Here is a 22,083-nt window from a genome sequence, read left to right on the forward strand (position 1 = left end):
GTAGCTCTGTAGCTTTTGTTTTGAAAGTAAACTGGTATTTCCGGTCACACTTGCCTAACATTAAATATAGAACCTGAAAGATTTTACTTTGGGTTCATCTTTGCATTGCTACTTGTTTCCTTTCTTAGGCAAATAATTACCTGCTCTGCCTCAGTTCCACATACAACTCTTTATTGAGAGTCCTCTGGATGGTCCCAAGAATACCCATGTACACATGGTACACACTCCTTTGCTATTGGATAACATCTATTTTTGTTTTTTCTCCTATATTTTCGATATTAGCATTCCTACTGAGATTTCTAAAGCCTGTGAAAACCTTGTAAAATTATTGACAGTGCCACTTGTATTCCAGAGAGTAAAACAATTATCAACTATTATTGTCAACTGTGCTGAGATGGAAAGATGGAAAAGAACATGTTTGTTTCAACTCTCCTAATCTCTATTATTTTGTCCCTGTTTGAATTGTATATCTCTTCCACATGCTCAGTGTTTTACTCTAATCAGAGCTCAAAATAGAGGCAACATACTTACCATACTCTGCTGCATAAATCATTTAACATTTGCCTTTGCTGGCAATCCTGTTATATTCTAACTATTCTACAAACTTTCCAGCCATCAACCAACAACTAGCCTTAATTAAACTTTAAAATGAACTTTAAAACTAATGACATTTCTTTAAAACTTTTATGTTTATTTTTAACCCCTCATTCTATATTATGGAGCATTTATACTATTATGATTATGATTTTAAATTTTGTTAGTATGTCATTTTTCTAACATCTCAATAATACAATGACAGTTATTACTAAAGAAATGCAGAACTGAAAATATTTCACCTTGAAAACTTATGAAAAAAAGTCAAAACTTAAATCTATTACTTTTTCTATAAATATTGGTTTCAGTAATTCAATTAAATGCCATATATGTTTAGTTAGATATTTTCAATCAATTGGATTTTAATTTTTTAAGTGTATATAAATTTCTTCTGTTCTACTTTTATTTCTGATATTTTATGGAACTAGTATATTATATTTCATATGTTCTTACATAAGTTTAATAAAAGAAAATGCTACTAAAATGAAGTATGCCACAACATTGGCAACCTCTTCCAAGAGTTCCTTACAGATGTGCACTATGGAAAGTATCTATGCTGGCCAAGGGCTTCATAGGAAACTGGTAGCTTCAGGTCACTGTCAATGATAAAGGAAATTTGAGCAGGACAATAAAAAAGGGTGTGGAGGTGTGTAAGGGAGAGAGAGCTGGAAGAAGGGAGAAAGGACTGGAAAATGTTGAAGAGTTAAGAGATTCTTTAGACTTTTTGTGTCACTTTTCACATCTATTTTAATCTTGTTTTTTTTCCCTCAAAACTGTTGCCTAATCTTGCCTATATGAAAAAAAAAAAAAAAAAAAAAAAAAAAAAGCAACCCCACCAAATTTCTCATATTTTAAATGTCTTTTGGTTTCATTAGCAGAAAGAAGATATTGCTTGTAAGACTCAATTTGTAATTCTTAAAATAATTCTGGATTTTGTGTTTACCCTAGGTGCAACCACAGGGACAGAACTCAGACAAAACTGCTGAAATGTGTTCATGACACAGGAATTGTAAGGAACATCAGACTTATTCAGAATAATCATGGAAACAAATCTCTTGATTAAAAAGGGAAAAATCAAACTGGGTGTGGTGGCTCACACCCACAATGCCAGCACTGGGAGGCGGAGGCATGAGGATCCATGTGAGTTTGAGGCCAGCCTGGGCTACGAAGTGAGCTCAAGGCCAGCCTGAACTGTGTAGTGAGACCTTGTCTCAAAAAGAGCAAAAATATAAAAAATATATAAGTAAATAAAAATAAAAGGGCAAAATCTAACAAGAAAAAAATCACATCAGACCCTAATATTACTTTCATTAAAACCTAGTGTGAACCTTCAACTTTCTTCCATTTGTTTCAGATTATTCCTTGTTTCAACCTATTTTTCTGCATCTGTTTTTATTTTTCTGTCCAAATCTGCCTTGTGATTTTTAGTAAGTAAAATTACTAAGTTTCCAATAAAAGTTCTACACATTATAATCCAGAGTGCATTTTGTTGAGTCTATCTTATGATATTGTATTTATTCTATAATATCTATACCTATTGATAGCATAAATTATACCTCACATGTTATTTTTACTGCCTAAAATCCTTTTAAAAAATGAAATTTTCTTATAAAATTGTTTCATACTTAATTCTGGCAAATTTAATTCAAAAACTATTTATTAAACTATGCCACATATGTCAAATGTCAAATGTCAAATCTCATGAAATACAGGATCAAAGTTTTAGAAGTCTTTTATTCTTTACTCTCTGCAGCCTTACTAACTAAATGTGTGATAGCAATGTAACATAAAGTAAAACTTACTCCAAGCAAAGTCAGTATGATTAAAAGTTATGCTTCATTCCATTGAGGTCAATATTTGCAAAGAAAAATGTGTGAATTTTTAATTACCTTGAAATTATTCTCTTCTTCTACAAAGTCAGGCATCACATTTTAAATTAGGTGTGATTTTTCCTCTTGGTAACAAGTGCAAATATAAAGTCACTCCTCATTTTAGTTAATAATTGATGCATGCACACATTTCAACAATTTTAAAGGATTTCTCAGCCAATAAAATAAATTTAAGATTTAATATAAAATTGTGCTAGCTCAAGCTGCAATTTGAGGGATAAGAATATGTTGGTGACGATTACCAAGCTGGATTTGTATTAAGAGATACATGTAAACTCTTTGTAATTTCATGTATGATGAAGTCTGGTTGGTTAGCTTTGTTGAGATTGCATCCTTCCCCCTGACTTCTGCAAATAACAAAGGCTTAGCAATACTGATATTAGCTTCAATGACAGAGCTACTGACAACTAAATATGGATGAGATTCAGTGTTGTCACATAGATAAATGTGCATTCATTGTTGCCTACTTAGATCCTACAGTGGCCAGAGATGTGTCACCCTCAAAAACAGACATTTACTCTCTAACCTAAATAGAACTATATTTGGAAGGAAGTTTTAGAATGTAAGGATTTGGGTCTCATGATACTGAATGAGGTCAGAGAGAAAGGCAATAGTCTCTAAACAAGGAAAAGGGTCTCTACCTGTGATTACTTTAGTTCACTAACCATATATCTTCTAGGCTTACTCTTCTTGTTGCATAGAGTAAGTTTTTCTTCTTCATGTAAGACTGGATAGAGTTCCATTTTATGAGTACCTTGTGTTCTCTTTATCCATCCTTCTCTTCACAAACATTGAAGTTGTTCTATCTCTTGGCAATTGTGAATGGTACTGCAGTGTACTACAGGTACCAATGCCTCTCCACACTCTAATTTCACTTCTTTTTTGTTTGTTTGTTTTTATCGGTTCCAGGGATCGAACTCACGACTACCTGCTTACAAGGCAGGCGCTTATGCCGCTGAGCTAAATCCCCAGCCCAATTTCACTTCTTTTAGACAAATGCTCAGAAATGCAACTGCTGGTGCATATAGTATTCTATTTTTGAGGAATATTCATACTGTTTTTGCATAATGGATGTCCTTTTCTGCATTCCCAACAATAGTACAATGGTTCAAATTTCTGTACATCCTCAAAGATGCTTATTTTGTCTTAATAAAATATTAAGACATTTTCAAAATGAAAATAATCATTCTGAAAGGTGTACCCTATTGTCTGCTTCATTATGCATTTGATCTTAATGTCCCCAAACATTAGTGATACTGAATAACTTACGTTACCATGGAGTAAACCATAATTTATGGCCACCTAACTTTGATGAAGCATCCAAGAATACTGAATATAGAAAGGACACTTCAAAAAATGGTACCAGGGAAACTAGATATATACCTGTCAAACTATTAATTTAATTATTATACAATAAACAAAAACAAACTAAAATAAGTTGAAAACATAAATGAAAGCTTGAAACTTTACAATTCTTGAAAGAATCCACAACAAAATAAATCTGGTATCTTGATAATATGTGTAAATTGCAGCAAAGACTATCAAGCTAGTTAACATATACAATATGTTATATACTTATTTTTATGGTAATGGCATATTACACCTAATCTCAATAATTTTCAATAATATAAAACTTTGTTATTAACCACATCAATATTTTGTACAGTACAAACTTTTTTGTTCCTCCTGTCAAAATGACAGTTTGTAGGTTTCAAAAGTATATCTATAATTTTTCTCCAGCCATAAATTTTGTCAATTAACTAAGATACATGTTCAATTTGAAAGTAAATTATCCAAAGTTAAAAAATGAAAAATGGAAAGAAGGAAAGCTTGCATACGACAGATTTTGCAATGATTTTTAAGCATATGGAAAAAAGCACAGCAAAAAATATGAACACTGGGATTATGTCAAACAAAAGACTTCTGCACAAGAATGTAAACAACAGGGGCTGGGGATTTAGCTCAGCGGCATAAGCACTTCCCTTGCAAGCAGGCAGTCAGAGTTCAATCCCCGGTACTATCAAACAAACAAACAAACAAAAAAGGAATGTAAACACCAGAGTAAAAAGGCAGTCTACTAATTGTTGGCCAAACATACCTGGTAAGGAGTTAATATTCAAAATATTAAAAAATTATATAATTTAGAATTTTCAATAATAAATATTTCACCCGTCAAGATATAATTTCGTCAACATGTATACAAGCCTGCTCTCCAGAGGACAGGAAATAAGAGACTTAATGATGGAGTTTTATAATGAAGAAATGTTTCAGAGTTTTTGGAAAAGTAAGTGATGAGTATATGTGTTAGTGTCTTCTGAATGATGGGAAATTTCTGGATGTATTCATTGGATTCAGCCTACTAATATGCTCCTGTATAAGATGTATTATAGCACTCTGCCCAGGAACGATAGGCATATTGTATGAGAAAGACAGGACTAGATTCTGGAAACGTCTACTTTCCAGTTTCCTGAACCTTTTCAGGAGAGATCAAACAGAAGGCTGTTTCCCCACCAACAAAAAGTGCAAGCACATGTCTATTGTATCTCTTCCTAGGGAAGTTCTTCAGAGACTTTGGTGACCAGAATTCCCCCCCCACCTGGGGAATTGTTTGTTGTCATTTTCTACCTACAACGAATCAAAATTTCAAATTCCCTAAGAACATGCATTTAGCAAAAACAGACATTGTGTGCCAGTGCTGCCACAGAGGGCATTTCTTTCAGTTAGATGGCGGTAAGAGCATTCCTGAAACACTGGTTTGAACAAGGCATAGTATGGGCAAACTTGCTAACAAGATTTTTATGGATAAATTTCACATGTGTCATATTAACTCTTTCACACGATACAAATGGAAGGTCTCAGGATTTTGAAAGGCATAAGCATGTCATAAGTGTAAATCCTTATGTATTTCTCATTTTGCATTTATTCATGTTTAGGTCACTCCAAGCCACAGGTCAGCCAGCCCATATGACTTTTAACTCTAGAATGCCAGTGCTGCTGACTCTGTTCACATTTCTTTTATTTTTTATCAGGTCTTTGTATCATTAGATCCACATCAAAATCTCAGGTATGATTTCTTTGCCCTAATTTTAAGGAAGGTTATATACATAGCTATCTATTGTTTTCAGATTTTTATAAAATGAAATAAGTAAAGATTACTCACAAGACTAATGAGGTATGAGATTCTCTATCTAATATAAGCAAATACTCATTTTAAATACAGATGCACATACAGGCACATACTGCAGTAAATTTCTGACCCAGAACAATTAGAATTTTAAACATTGAACATCTATATTTCTTGAATTCCTGAGGTGGAAATTCTAACTACAGTAGGTATGTTTTTCATATGAAATTTTAATGTATCTTGGCCTTGTTTTATATTTATTTCAAAGACCTATATTGTTTTACAATAATTAAATACTTTCTCACTACTTTTAACATATATGCTTCTAGTTCAGAAAAACTATTTGTACTTTTCTAGACTCTTCCTACTATACAAATTACAAGATTCTTAATTTTCATGTTTGGATTCTCAAGATCTCACACTGATAGATTTCTGTTTACAAGCTTCTATGATCCATGAGAATGAACATTTTTTTCAAGATCATACAACTTGTTGGCAGAGATCATTAAACGGCATTTTAGGAAAAAGGTCACCACTTTTGAAATATCAGCTGTCTCCTGCAAAGTGCTCTAGTTTGTCTGTTCCACTGCAGTTTCCTCCTTCCAAGCCTTTGCAGTAGTGCAATGGCCTTCGCACTTTGAGTTTCTCAGAGTTACGTTTCTACAAACAAATAAGCAGATTCTCCATTTTTAATCAGTCAAGTAATTGGATAGACCAGTCCCAATAAGCTGGCTACTTTAAGTCCAATTAATTAGTAATTTTAACTATATCTGCAATATACTTTTTGCCATATAACTCACACTTACTAAAATAACATTAGGTGAATACAGTTATAGAGATCATCTTATAATCTGCCAAGCATGGAAGACAATTCCTCAGCATATTTACATTCCTACAAATAATAATTGTATCTAACATTCATGGGAATTAAGGCTTTCATTTAAGACTGTAATATATATTAATCAATCCTTCTTTTAAAAATATTCTTAATATTTTTAAACTATTCATATCCTCTGTATTTCTGAATTATATTTATGGCAAAGCAATAGTGTAGTAAGGATCTACTTACTTGAAATAATAGAAAAGTAGAGTCGTGCTAAGCATTGAAATGATCACAGCAGCTTAATCTAAGTCTAGGATGAAAAAGGCAATGTTTGGTGATAACAAGCCTGTAACAACAGAAGAGTCAGTCCATCATAAGATGAGATGCAATGTATCCATTTAAGTGATTAAATTAAATTCTGATTTATTTCTAATCCATCTAAATTGATATGTATCATAAACTTATACATGCACAATCATGTTTTTGAGTCAATACATATAAACTTTTAATACAGCAGCAAAGTAAAAATCTCTTTTAGTAAAATGTCTTCAGAAAAATTCTTTGTAGGGGACCAATCACTCAGGTAAGAATTGGCTCAAAGTACTTGACGATGTAAAACCTTCAAGATAACCTTATATTTTCAGAATAGAAAATAATGAACACATAAGAAACTGTGTATTTATTCTACTGTCAGGAAGCATTTTTATATATTGAGATACATAAGAATGTTCAGATTTTCTTCTCAAAGGAAATAACAGAAACCACTCTTGATTCACTTAACATAAAATCTGAAAATCTATATTAGAGAATAGTTCTTTAATATACAGGCAACTCTCACAAGTCTACCAAAGAAATATCTACAGTGAAACCTCTAAAGACAACTATAATTTTCAGAATTTGATTGATGTTTTTCTTCCTCAATTTTTTGTAGAACATATTTGCTTCTTTGTTCAGAAAAGCAGCTGGTGTGTACTTCTTTTAAAAAAGCATATTAGTCTAACTTCCCTTTTCTTTGTCAATATTAATTTGGAGAAAAACAGTAAAGCAATTTTCTTTTAATTTATTTAAAATTATTTTGTCCATAAATATAATTTTTCACTTATTGGTTTCTGTATAATCTTGTCTAGTGAATGAATCAGAACTTCTTGGAGAAATGCAGACAGAGGAAATAAAGAACTAGAGAAGAAAAAAATTCTGACCTTGTAAATAAGGAATGCAAAATGTATGTGAGCATAAATTTAACAAAAATAAGATAAAATTAAGTGAGTGTGAATAAATCTGGGTATAAAGTTCACCCTTAGAATAAAAGGATTTGATAATAGAAAAAATATTCCATTTTTAACCATTCTTGTAAAATGGAAACAGACAAGAATTATTGATGAATACTGATTTTAGTGTTTTAGAAATTTGATGAAAAATATGATTGCTTTATAGTTTCAAAACATTTCCACTTGAATTATTAATTAGAAAAGCTAGGTGAATATTGAGCACAAGATCTGAATTTTATGAGGGACGTCCCCTATAGTAGAAAAAAGTACATACTGTGACTCTTAAGGTGATAAAATAACAGAAATATAGACAATGTTTATGTTATTTATGTTAAAGACGAATATTTAAATATAATTACGGAAAAATATCAGACTATGCCAAAATAAGCAACTTTCTCCAACGTATTGACATGAACTTTTAAAAATATATGATTGAAGATACAAAAGACTGAAGAAATCTTCCAGATTATAAGGATAGGAAATGATATGAAAACCAAATATAATGCAAAACAATTCAATGACAGAGTCACAGATAGGTGAATAGCAACAAATGTATTACAGCTTTTCTGGAAGTCTGATATTCCTAAACTGAAAAAAAAAAATATTCAAACCAATATTTATAATGATAGTGTGTGAAATACCTCTCATTTTTTGTAGATAATAAATATTTTCTCCCATTTTAACTACTTGTCTTGGTCCATTTATTATTGCTATGACCACAGAATGCGTAACTTTCAACAGTAGAAGTTTATTTGACTAATAGTACTGGAGATAGGGAAGTCAAGGATGAAGGAAATTCCTCTGGTGAGTCCATTGTTGCTACAATATATATGAGAAAAAGCATCAGAAGACAAGGCAGTGCACAAGAAAAATAATAAGGCAGAAAGCATGGGACTGACTTTATCTTTCTTTAGGAATTTACAGCACCAGAGCCAAGCGACTCTTTCATCAACTGCAATAACCCGTTCATCAAGGCAGAATCATCATGAAGGTCTAATCGCCTCTTAAAAGCCCCATCTCTCTCTTGCAAATTTTGAATTACATTAATCTAGGAATATTAGAAATAGTGCCAAAAAAGTTTATGCAAATCTGGAAGTGCATGTTCTGCTAGAAGCAAATATAATTCAAATTGATTGATAGTAAAAGGCATTTATTGAATAAAAATAATAAAGCGATTCATGACAACTTTGAAACAAATTCTCAACATGGTATTTGGGACAAACATTCAAAGCATAGCACACACAGCCTTTGTTTATCATGTGAACCATGTTGAAGTCATCATGGTGGAAGTACCAAAAGATGTTTAAACATACACTTGATTTTAAATCTTCCATCTGGAATTTTTATTTGTAAATAATTCACCAGCCAGATTTGAATGAAAAATGCTATTCCACTGTGTACATCTTTTAAAATGAATTTTTATTTTTCCTTTTAAAAGTAAGGCTATTATTTTAAGGTTAAAAATCAAACAAGCAAACATAATCAATGCATGTATTAGGCTTCATTTTATTTCGTTAACTTTAGAAAAATAGATTAAATATTTGAAAGGTGAAAAGTAAAATATTTATTTTAGGCAACAGATAATCTCCATTAAACTTTTTTCAATGTGAATTATTTCAAAATTATTGTTAATTTTACTTTCATTTTTTGCTTGTAATTCATAGAATGTGAATAATTAACAAACATTTTCTTACGTTTTAATGATTCAGTTGCATATCACATAGGTCATCACTTTTAAACAAAGAAAAATATGTGAGAATCACAAGAGTCAACAAAGTTAAATTTTAAGTTCAAAGATTATAGAATTCTCCAATTAAATCTGAGTTTCAGCCATTATCATGTAACTGTCCTACTTAAAATACTTGCCTCAATTTTATAATTAATGTCATCACTAATGTTAAATGACATTAATTATTGCACTTATCCCAAACTTGTTATGAGGATAGAATGAATTAACATTTATGAAAGCCTTAAAGAGTATTGTGGTACACAATAAACTCTAAATAATGCTACATAAAACCAAGTCTAATAAAAACTTATAGAGTTAAGTAATACAATTAAATAGTATTAGTTTCATAATGGCCTGGTGATATACTCATAATGTGGAGTTCTTCGTGGTGAAACTTATGAGTTTGACAAATATTTGCCTTGGCTTATTTTATCTATATTAGGGAAAATAACCACTGATCTATTTTAAACAGTGATTATATAATTTAGCTGATAAAACTTAAGTCACTTGAAATAGAAGTGACATGACTATACCAACTCCTGATTCTAAGCATAATATTTAGAAAAATTATATATGTACTCTAAGGGAGGAGCAGATAGAATTACCAATGAATATATGCTTTCAGTATATGGATTTATTAATTATACAGGGATTATATCATAGTAGTTTCAATTAGACATCAACAAACATTTTCTATAAAGAGTCAGGTAAAAAATATTTGCAAAGCTAAGCTCACTCCAGGTTTAAAAGATAAACTTCAAAGATTGAGTGGGGTTTCATCCTGGCTTTGCCATCTTAATCAATGGGATGACCTTGGAAAAAATAGTTAACAAATATGTTCCTGTACTCTGTTATCCGGAAAAGAAAATTGAACTGAAGTAGTAGCCCCTACTCAGAGCTATTGTGAGGATTAAAATGACTGAAACAGTGAAAGCACTTGAGTTTTGGCACAGATTAATATTCAAGAGTACATTCTTGATATTGATAAGTGCAGAGTTAAAGGAGAATTATAGAAAACTGTATTTCAACTGAAACCTCAGTGAATATTTTAAAAACCATAGTGTTCCATAACTGATTGCTTGGTGTTCCTGTCATAACCATAGACATCAATCTGTGTTCTGGACAATGTAAAACTAATAGAAACTTTCTGTGTCATATTTCATTAATTATAATCTCAACTTCTCACCTCTTTTGCAATACTTATTTCTTTTCTTCTGGGAAAGAGTTGCTAAGACTCAACATACTTGTAAAATATTTTAAGAAGCTACAGAAATATTTGCATTTAAAATTTTTTAAAAAAATGTTAGAAGGTCTCTATCTAAATCCACAGAATGAATTGTGAACAGAAAATCGGACTGTGGTCAAAAAGTCAGGGCCTGTAGTGATCTTCTAGTGGGGCTACCATAGAAACAGTAAAGACACTTGCTACAATTTATCCCTATGCTACATCCCCTACATTTTATCAGTAAACTATTTGAAATCAAGAGTTATGTCTTATTCATCTTTATAACCTCTTTATATTGTATTGTCAATGATAGTGTTAATAAAGTAATATTACAAGAAATCAGTTCAATTTTCTGACTGTTTAATTTGTCTATAAAATAAAAATGTAAAGGAGAATAGAGAACAAACAAAATACAAAAGAAAACTAGTTTGCTTTTTGCTTGTTTATTTTCATTTTGTTTTATGTCCTATTCTGAGAAATAGGCCCATCCTTCAGGAAAAGAGCTTCTAATTTTATAATATGCAGATACTCATGCCTCATTCCGGTCCTTAATCATCCTGTTTATTTTATTATTATTTTCTGGTTTAATTTCTCCACATTATATAATTCACTCTCACACATCCTAGATGCAGCTATATTATTCTAATCACTAATTTCTTTTTCTGTTTATATTTTCTCGATTGACAAATGTACATTCATTGCATGCCTAATGTATCTGGTAGTTAAACAAACCAATCTCATAATATTTTCTACTATAGGGTCAGAGATAGAGAGTAAACACATGATGGGATGCCATGATGTAAGTATTTATTGGAGAGAGATAAAGTTAATTCATATAGAATGGTGTAAAAACTATTTCTGATTAATGGATGATTTAAAATATCTGAAATCAGACAAAAATCAGTGTTTTGGGCTTTTTAAGGTATTTATTTTTTTGAGATGATTTTTTTTTTCTAGTCAATGACATTAGGTTGTACAAAGATCCTGAGATAGAAGGAACATTTTTGTTAGGAGCAAAACTGATAAGAAGATTCTTCAGAACTGAAGGGTAAAGAGAAAGAAAAATAGAAGATAAGCTCAAAGTACCCAGGGTATGTAATACCTCACAGGTCAGAGTTAATTTGCATTTTTGTCATAGCACAGGAAGCCACTGAACCTCTTGGAAAATGGGTTGATTTATTATTAAATATATTTTGAAGGAATTCTTGATTTTGGGTGAAAACTGATGAACACAAAAGAAGAGGTATTGGACAGTGCTAAGAGCACATGACAAAAGAAATGATTATAGTACTAGCGAGAAAAAGATGAAGATACCTAGAAAAAAAATCTAATTTTCACTTTATTTTGTGTATAGAGCCAAAGGGATTTATGTTTCATTAATAAATTAAACATAGTATCAAAGAAAGAAGGGAAAAATGTAATTCCAATGTTTTAGGGTGAAAGGATTTTACACTGGAATTTCTGATTTGTAAAGAGACTCATGGAAGAACAGGTCTCACAAAGAAAATCGATTCAGTGGTTGTGCATGCATCTCGCTCTATCTGTTTATTAAAGGGTGTACATTATTGTTGAAATCAAAACTATAATTAAAATTTGAAAGGCATTAAGTGGCCAGTAGACCTTTGTTCTTGTGCTTATATCTGAGATATTTGTAGAGTGCACCAGCCCCAAAGAACCTACATTTTGCTGCACAAGGCTTATTAATTCAAGGCAGACATCTAACCCACAGGCTGAATATTTGTCCTCTTTTTTTGTCATAAGTCACATTAGTATTTGACAATGATGTCATACTATGCAATCATATGCATATAGTCTAAATTATGTCCTGTGCCTTTTTGAATATTACATTTATAGGCCATTCTAGACTTCTTAATGTTTGGAGAGGAACCCAGATATGAACTGGAGATCAGATAAGCTCTCTGTCATTTTCTTTCTCTCTAAACGCACATTATGAACTTTCTATGAACATTTAATTTATAATTTAGCCATGATCACAGATTAGCAACAAGTATGCATAAAATAGAACAATTAGAAAATTATAGTATAATAAGAGTTGTGTGAACATGGTCTCTTTCTTAAAATACCTTATGACACTGAACTTCTGACTCTTATGATGATGTGCAATGATACCAAGCCCATGTGATGGGATGAAGAGAGATGACTGATGTGGTCTTCATGGTAGAGAATTAGGCTAATATTCATTTTCTGATGAGCTATCTGAAAGTTTATTTAGCTGAAATTTTGAGTCCTGATAATGCCAGTTTACAGAGGCAACAGAAGTAACCAATATGGTGAAAGCAGAATACAAGACATTGTAACTCAGTGTGGGAGGAGAGGTGGTACTAGTTATGTAATTTGTGCAATAGAAGATTCTACAAAGGTCCTATCATTATATATCTACTTATATTTATATAATCTGGATTTTAAGGGTGTATCAATTTTCTACTAGATCAGATATTTTTTTCAACTACTGTATGCAAAAGCTACATGGAAATTTTGATGAGGGATGAAATCAAAACACAGATAATACCCTGTTGCTGTTCTCTTAAGAGGCCGTGTGTCTTTTCAGAAAGCAACCCTAACTTAATTGGTGGACAGTGGACCTGAATTGTGGTACACGGGAAGGGATTGGTCAAGGTCATGTTATCAAATGAATGTTAAGATTATGGGCATTTCACCAATTATTACCCTACAATTGTCTACCTGAAAGTACAATGCTCTTATTTTCACGATTAGATTCCCATGTAGGACAATCATGATCTATGTAGATTTAGTGGTGAAAGTGATAAGCTTTTAAGCAAAACATAATTATGGAAAATAATTTTTGTTTTCCTCAACTTTATTAAAAATTGATAACTTACTGAAAATTGGAAAGGTTTTTTACAGAGAAAAAGTACATATTTTCATCTTCATGAATATTTTGCTATACTTATTCTACTAAGTAGCAGTACATTTCTTTTCTACAAATCATTAATCTGCCTCATTTTTGGTATATTTCAAAGTAGATGTTCCTTAAATACCTCAGCAAGAACAGAGTTATTTATTACCTTAGAAGTATTTTATAATATAAAGTTTACAAAAACAAGGAAATATACCAATTATAAGTATACATTTTATATATCTACAAAAATGAATACAGGTATGTAACTACAGACTCCTGTCAGCAATGAAACTACTGACACTCAGATACCTCCCCAAGAGATTTTCTGGTATCTTTCTACATCTGTCACTGAGAAGCAGCATTTTCCTGTGACTTCTCTGTATAATAGATTTCACTATTGTGAAATTTCATACAAAAATCATATATATTTTTGAAATTTTTCACAGTAAGAGTAATATGAGATTCATTAATGATGTTTATATTAAGATATTTTGGGACAGAGAAGGAGAGAGAGAGGCAGAGAGAGAGAGAGAGAGAGAGAGAGAGAGAGAGAGAAATACAGACAGATAGACAGAAATACAGACAGAGAGACAAAGATACAGAGGGATCCAGGAAGATAGAAGAGACAGAGAAAGACACAGAAGCGGGGGTCTGGGGGGGGGGAGAAAAAGAAGAAAGAGGAGGAGGCAGGGCAGGAGAAGGAGGAGGGGAAAATGAGAAAAAGGAGGAGGAAGAGGAAGAGGAAGATACATCATTTCAGACTATGCTGGTAATGACCAATGTCTTCCAACTGAGTTTCAACTTTGAGCATGACATTTATCTGTAAACTCACCAGTGGACTTGTCTGCTGATGAGTACATGTCTCATTGTCCAATCACTTCCCCAGAGTACCATCTACGCCTGCATGAAACTTTGGATTGACATCTAGATACAAATGATGGTTGTGCCCATTTCAAGTTCTCTCTTCCTTTTATATTAATCATTTCGGTGCACATAATTCCATTTCATATAAATAGGTATTGCTCTATTAGTCATGCTAAGAATGACCTCTATTAGTCATTCATTTTATTGCTATAGAATTATGTGTCAAAAATACCAGTCTTTACATATAGCTGTTTTGTGAACTATTGTACAAATATATTTATTGTCTGTCTATGCAGAGACTAATTATGTCTCTTGGTGAGTAAAGATTTTATTTATTTTTCTTTGAAGTCAAATTCATTATCTTTAAGTTCTATTGCTTTATGTGGTCTGAAAAAATACCACATAAATCATGAAAATTTTCTTCTAGATTGTCACTAAAATATTTCTTACTCTGAGTTTCATGTTGATACAGTTTAAGGCTGAATTTTATTGTTATATGCTGTAAGGTAAAAATCCAGGCTTCATTTGATTTTTAGATTTCCATCTCTGCTTTAGAAGACATTTTCCCTTGCCTATTAGATGGCTTTAGCACTTCCATAGGGAAAAAAAAATGAAATGATCACAAAAATGTGAATCTGTTCCTAGAATTTCTGTTTCTCCCATTGATACGTGTATTGAACTTTGTGTTAAAAACATAGTGGCATAAAACTAAGGAAACTCATTTCTACAAATTCATTTCAATTTTTTGAGATTTCTTAGGATGTATTTTATGTTTCTATGAAAATTTTAGAAACCATCATCAGTACGCTTATAGATTAAGATAGCTGATACCTTGTACATATCAAAACATATTCTTCTGTAGTAAATCCTAGGACATCCTCAGGGCAGTAATTTCTTCTGGAAACCCTTTTCACCACTCCAATTCAATTTGTACATAGACTGGCAGCAAGCTTTTCTCATTTAAATATATGCTAATCGCCAACAAGTCTCTTTCCTAATGGGATGGGTTTTATCATTAGTAGGCTGCCAGCATGCAGAGGTGTTTGCTGCTTTGAGGGAAAAATGCCATATCAGTTGGTACAAGTGTACACAGCTGTGTTTGCGTTCATCAGACATCTCATAATAAACATCTGAGGTTTGCTAAATTTCCAAATGTGTTTTGCCACATGCATTTCCCCTTCTTTTTAAAGCATGGAGAGTTTCAAAAGTTGCCATTTCATGTGTTTAACAAAATAGAAACATAAATAGACTTTGCTGTCAATAAATTATTTTGAAAGGGTGTGTGGCTTGTTTTTCTCTCTTCCATAAAAGATAGTTCAAAAGTAAATAATCAGAGAGAGAGAGGGTGTAGGCATCCTTGTCAGGATTTTCATACATGCTGAAATAATGTACTAATTTCTAAATGCTGGCAACTTAGCCTGGGTACCAAATCAAGTTAGTTTCTATGTTGTATGGTATCAGCTCTTGTCTACTTACATTGATTTTTTTTCCTCTTTTAGGAAACAAAATTTCCAGAGAGAAAACAAGTTGTTTCCATAAAACTTTTTTCTAAAGCTGAAATATTATGGGTTATTGATGCCAAGTCCTACCTAACCTTTAGTTATGATCATTATGGACCCATTTCTAATTAGAATGTTACTTTAGATGCATTATTTGTTCTTAGATTATGATTTTTCAATACTATTTTCCTTTATTTATAGCCCTCACCTGACACCTAATATTTGCAAATTGTTTAGGAGTTGCACATTTGCTGACTTCACTTCAATTTAAATATTCATCTTGCCCAGGGTATGCAATGCTATATTGTGAATGACCTAGCTTTGCAAGCTATGGACATAAACTTTGCTTCCCTCTTGTCTCTTATATGTCTCATGGTTATTTGTAAAATATGGACATGAATATAATCCTTTTGTAACATTGTAAGAAAGAATGAGCCTGTTAATGTAAAACTCAGAGAAGTTAGCATCAATTTGAGATGAAAAAAATGTAATATTAATTCCCTGGACTATTAGTTAAACAATACCATAGGAAAACCAATCTTTCACAACAAAAGTTTATTAGAAACTAAAATCTGAATGATTGTGAGAATTTGGAGACACAAACAGGTTGAGGAAAAAGTGAGCCTATTAATTCTCATAATAATGAGAACTCTATACTTCTTTTCAAGTTCTTGTAGAACTCTATACTTCTTTTCAATTATTAATTGCTCCTAATTAAAATCATAAGAGAAGGAAAGACATTTATTTTTATTAGTACAAAATTAAATCAATGGTCCTCATATTAGCTCAGAAATTTTTGATAATCAAGTTAAAATAAACTCTTAACTCCATAAGGTAAAAAATTGAATTTGGCTGTATTATGTTTCTCCTTAGATTAGGAAATCTAACTCACTATGCAGAAAGATACTACAACCAAAAAGAGATCCAAATGTTGAGTAACTTTAAAAATACATCTATAAAGCACAGTAACTTTCTATGTGACAGTAAGTAAAGGATGACTTTTTCAAAGATGGTATTTGTATTTTGAGGATGACAAAATAAAACTCAACACAAGAAAGGAAAACACAAACTATTTCTAAATATATACTGAAGCCTGTAATCTCAGAAATTGAGAAGCTAAATTAGAAATATCATGAGATCAAGCCCAGCCTTAGCAATGAACAATTTTGCAATTTAAAAATTCAATGAAATTTTAACTCAGAAAGTAGGGGAAGGTTGGGAATACAGCTCAGGGTAAAAGCTCTGTGTTCAGCTCTCATGATTCTAGTAAATAATTATAAACAATGAAGAGCCCATTATCATTAGATTATTAAAATTACGCATTACTAGGATTTAAGTCATTAGCAGAGTGCCTTGGAAGGTCCTGTGTTCAAGTCCTCTATCACTGTCAAAAAGAAAAGAAAAGAAATGAGAGAGAGACAGACAGAAAAAGAAAGAAGAAAGAAAGAAAGAAAGAAAGAAAGAAAGAAAGAAAGAAAGAAAGGTCACACAAAAGCATAAAGGTACAAAAACATAAGTAAATATAAATCAATGTTCTATGTCTCAAAAATAATCTATTAATAAAAACATATTTTCATTAATGAAAACGTGTTTTCACTGAAGTCCATGACTGATATAAGCATAGTAAAAATTTTGCCAAGATTAGTAGAATTAAAATATTTTAAATTCATTTGCAGAGTGCAGGGAGTGCTGGAAAATTCATAAGTATGTAGAAATAAAATAACTAGTCTTGCAATGTTTTACTGAAATATCATTAAAATAATTTAACAATGATATTCTTGTTGTTAAAATCACGTGTAAGTTATATATCAGAATTTATAGTTGCAATGATTGAATTTCTGACATAAATATTGAACATTTACCAAAATATGTTTAAGCAAGGCCTATGAAGAAAGAAGCCAGTTTGCCCTTCCCATGTGCCACCTGGTACGTGGACTGAAAATCAAGAAGGCCAACCCCCAAACCCCTAAGCAACCTGCTGATTCAGAGAACAGGCTGAGTGTATAGCAACTGAGGTACAAGAGCAATTAGATGCTTGTATGTTGGACTGACTTTGCAGACCTAATGTTGGTAGTCTGAGAATCTATCAGGAGGATAACGGTAGGCAATATAGCAAATATGGGGGATTGTTTTTGAAATCTAATATTGTTCTCACTGTTTAGTTTTATTCTGATCTATTTTCTTTTACTTAATACTCTGTTTTGATTGATTATATTTTATTCATTTTCCTATGTCTCTTGGTGTGGACAACTGTTGGGAAGATAACAAGATATATTATGGTCACCATCCTTATTTCCCATTACTCTGTTTTGAAGTTTTGTATCACTTTCACTATTTTGTTTGAACTTTCTTTATTCTGTTTTTGGGTTTTTTTTAGGTTTTATTCTCAATAAATGGCAATGGTATAAGAAATGATAAAACTCATCACATAATCTTTGTAAAGTCATGAGAAAAAGGTGTATAATTTATATAGATTATGTTACTTCTAGTGTGGGTTGAAATTAATTCATGTGAAACAAAGTATTCATTTTGAAAAACAAAGGATTTACATTCCTTTCATTGTGCTTACCCTAGGCTAAAGTAGAGCTAATGTAGGATTGACAGATGAAATAATGAAAATTATTTTTCTTAGTCCCTTGTTTTTTTAAAAATTCAGCATCTTTGAGATATGATTCAAATTTCATATAATCTGTTTGTTTAAAGTACAGAAATCAGTAGTTTTTAATATATTCAGTGTAGTGTAATCATTACATAGTCAATATTGAGAAATTTTCATTATACTAGAAACTTTGTATCAATTATGTTACTCTTAAAACTCACTCATCAACTTGTGTCACAAAACTATTTAACTACTAATTTATTTTCTATTTCTTTAGATTTGTTTTACTCTGAGTGTTTCATACAGATGGAGTAATGCACTACATCTTACTTTATAACAGGATTCTTTCACTTAGTGTTTTGTTTTCAATGTTCAGAGTTATAGCATTTATTATTGCATCACTTCTATCTATTGCCACCTAACATTCCATTATACAGATACACTGTATTTACTATAACCACTCATCAACTGATCAGTAACTAATTTGTGTCTAATTTTTATATTATGAATAGTTATTTTATGAAAATCTATGTAGAAGTTTTTATGTAGAAATGCATTTGTGTCCCTTGTAGATTACATACATATACATTCATATAGATATAGATATAGATATGAAAATGTATCATTTAACAGTTTTGTGTTTAGTCTGTTAAGGAACTTCCAGACTATTTTCTAAGGTGGCTGTGTAGTTTTACATTCTTACCAGCAGCATTTGAAGTTGTAATTTTCTCTGTATCTTCACCAATACCTGTTACTATCAGGTTTTTTTTTTTAATAAAGCATTCTCATGTATATAGAAAACATAATTGTGAAAGTATTTTGTGCATATGTCACAGCCAAATAGATCTTAATCACAAGTAGGTCAGAATCTCATTGTCAGCATGGTTAAATAAACATAGAGATTATCTTATTTGGCAATTTTTCAACTTCATTTTTCATTTCTTTTACCACTTTGCAGTTTGTGTCTGCATACGTGTGCAGATATTTAAATCACCAGTCTCTTCTCACAACTATTATGCTACTATAATATACTGAAATGTTTTAAAGATTATTAATCATCTAATCTACTATTAACAATGAAAATACATAAACTGAATAAACTGTATAAATGTCACTTATATGTACACAAATTATATTCCTTTCAAATTAAATATAGAAAAATCAAAATTATGTATTTTATGTATGTTTGTTAATAATAAACTGGTTCTAAATTTCAGAATACTTTCTTGGATTTGATTACCATGTTTAGTATTACTCATTTTATTTTAAAGTACAAGTTTTGAAAAATTACTAAATATAAAATGTTAGACTTTTTAAATGGTTACTTTTAATTATATATATCTTAGGTAAATACAATGTTGTGCTAGAATGAGGAAACCTTTAATATTAACTTAATTCTTTGATAAGTTTGGTTTTTTTCCTATGGAACAATTCAGCTTAAATAAATAAGGACAAGACAGAAGAAGCTTTTTAAAGAATAAAGCACTCTATATTTGTTCTTCCAATACATATGACAAATACTATACAAATCATTAAGCATAATCAAGCCAAGCATTTTATTAGTGGTGCAGAAAAACTCCAAAATAAAAGCAGAGCACAGCTGATGCCATCTTGTAAACCGGCACCATTTTATTTATTTATATATTTTTAATTTTATTTAAGGAGAAAAAGAAAAAAAGCAGAAAAAGGATGCAAGTTATACAGAATTTCAGAAAAAAAATTAACAGTAGGAAATCACTAGTTAATGGATTAAATATTGTCATCTTAGAAATATTTATTCAAGCTACAAAATTAAAGAATATAAAGTGGACATTCAAACAGTGAGACTGCAAACAGTTCTGTTCAATGATCCAGCAAAACTCAGTAATATCATTGTCTATCTTATACACTTAAATATACATGCAGTTATATCATTTAGAGCACTTTCTTTTCCTCTTTTGTACAAAGACTATTACACTAGAAATAGTTGTTCAAGTTACAAAATTCAAGCATATAAAGTGGACATTCAAACAGTGAGACTGCAAACAGTTCTGTTCAATGATCCAACAAAACTCAGTAATATGGTTATCTATCTTATACACTTAAATATACATGCAGTTATGTCCTTTAGAGCACTTTCTTTTCCTCTCTTTTGTACAATGACAATTATGTATTTTGGGTTTTATTACTCCCACAGTTCTTATTACTTTTTTTTTTTTTTTTTTTGAAGAGAGTAAAACCAAATGCGACATAACAAAACAGAGTCAATCAAATCAAAAGGATGGAAATAATACAAAATATAAAAACAAAATACAAGGTGATCAACAGTGGTTACCATATTGCCTCTTGCTAGCTTAAAAAGAATTGCCTATATCATCAGTTATAATAATATTGAACAAAACAGTAAAGAACCAAACCAATAAAACCAAAATATTGGAGACATTAGAGGACTTCAAAAGTAGATAATAGTCAACTACAATGGGCATCATAGTGAATCTTATTGTCTTCACAGTTGTTGCCTATACTTACAAACTTGGTACTGTCAAGCAAAACAGAATAGAGGAAAATCAGTCAAAAAAAGATGGTGTGAGCAATACAGGGTTTCAAATCAAGTTCATAGGAAATCAAGGTGGGTTACTTTAATATAACCTGCTATTTTTTATTCATTTTTCCCTTAATTAAAAGGGTAAAAATGAAGAAGTAAATAATAATAAAAGGATACTGAGATAAAAGAGGGCATAACAACAAAACAGCGCAGGTCAACACATAACCATTTAAGCAAAATAATGTTTCACCACAAGATATCCCAACATAAAAGTAGTTGCCATAGTGTCTCTTTCCTTGAAATGTTTAAGTATAACTTCATATACTGTAGCCTCAAACATATCAAGAGAACGTAAAACTGTTCAAGAGAATGACAGTATTATAGGGCATTTAGAATCAACTAACAGAAAATGAACAATGGTTTCTGTATAATCTCCTTTCCTATAAAAGTTTATGTTTATATAATCACATATAATAAAATCCAATAAGATACAACATGTTAAGACCGATGGAGACAGAAGAACAAAAACTTCATGGCACTTCAAAACAAGATGATATTAAATCAGCACTAGCTATTATGATGTCTTGTTTTCTCCAAAATAGCTGTTTCTACCATCCAACCTTCTCTGCCTCATTTTTGTTGAGCTCTTTTTATGTCATTAGTTGTCAGTTTGTCTTCTTCATTTCGCTTTCTGCTCCATTTATTGTGGCTTCTCTGCCACTGTTTCTGGAATCTTGGTTTTTGTTTGTTTGTTTGTTTGTTTTTTGTTTTTAGAATGTCCTGCATTATTCTCTGTAGAGTTGAGTTGGTGGTTGCAAATTCCCCTAGTTCCTCTTTATCCTGGAAGCACCTTGTTTCTCCAATAATTTCTAGGGACAGTTGTGCAGAATATATCAATCTTGGGTGGAGGTTATTATTTGTCAAAGCTTGAATTATTTCCCCCACGCTCTTCGTGATTTGATGGTTTGTGCCGAGAAGTCTGCTGTAATTCTGATGTGTTCCCTTTTAAGTGATCTGTTTCTTGTCTCTGACAGTTTTTAATATTCTCTTCTTATATGGGATTT

This window comes from Cavia porcellus, unplaced genomic scaffold (assembly GCF_034190915.1).
Source record: "Cavia porcellus strain 051 isolate PalLab524CR breed Dunkin Hartley unplaced genomic scaffold, mCavPor4.1 scaffold_18, whole genome shotgun sequence".
Lineage (NCBI taxonomy): Eukaryota > Metazoa > Chordata > Mammalia > Rodentia > Caviidae > Cavia > Cavia porcellus.